General features: G+C 35.6%; 1 protein-coding gene across 1 annotated transcript in view; it reads right to left on the bottom strand.

Annotated features, from left to right (window-relative positions):
* Nucleotides 1-357, bottom strand: part of LOC125874054 (protein TRANSPORT INHIBITOR RESPONSE 1-like) — a 285,290-nt gene that overhangs the window by 15,643 nt on the left and 269,290 nt on the right. The gene's annotated exons all lie outside the window — the stretch shown is intronic.

Raw genomic sequence — 357 nt, 5'->3', positions numbered from 1 at the left:
TCAAAGTATACAATGATAAATCAATTTCAAGTCATTTCGACCTTCGCGCATGGTGCACAGTCGACCAAGAATATGACAAAAATAATTTGTTGAATAAATTTTTTAATCAAGTTAATGGCTCGGATTCAAATTTGATTGAGAATATTGATGTTGCTGATAAGCTACGGAAACAACTGTTAGGAAAGAGGTATCTTATTGTCTTAGATGATATGTGGGATACTACTACGTGGGATGAGTTAACAAGACCTTTTCCTAATGGTATGAAAGGAAGTAGAATTATTTTGACTACTCGAGAAAAGGAAGTGGCTTTGCATGGAAAGCGCTACACTGATCCTCTTGAGCTTCGATTGCTAAGAT

This window comes from Solanum stenotomum, chromosome 8 (assembly GCF_019186545.1).
Source record: "Solanum stenotomum isolate F172 chromosome 8, ASM1918654v1, whole genome shotgun sequence".
NCBI classification, from domain to species: Eukaryota; Viridiplantae; Streptophyta; class Magnoliopsida; order Solanales; family Solanaceae; genus Solanum; species Solanum stenotomum.
The sequence above is the reverse complement of the archived record's forward strand: the minus strand, read 5'-3'. Positions and strand labels throughout refer to the sequence as shown.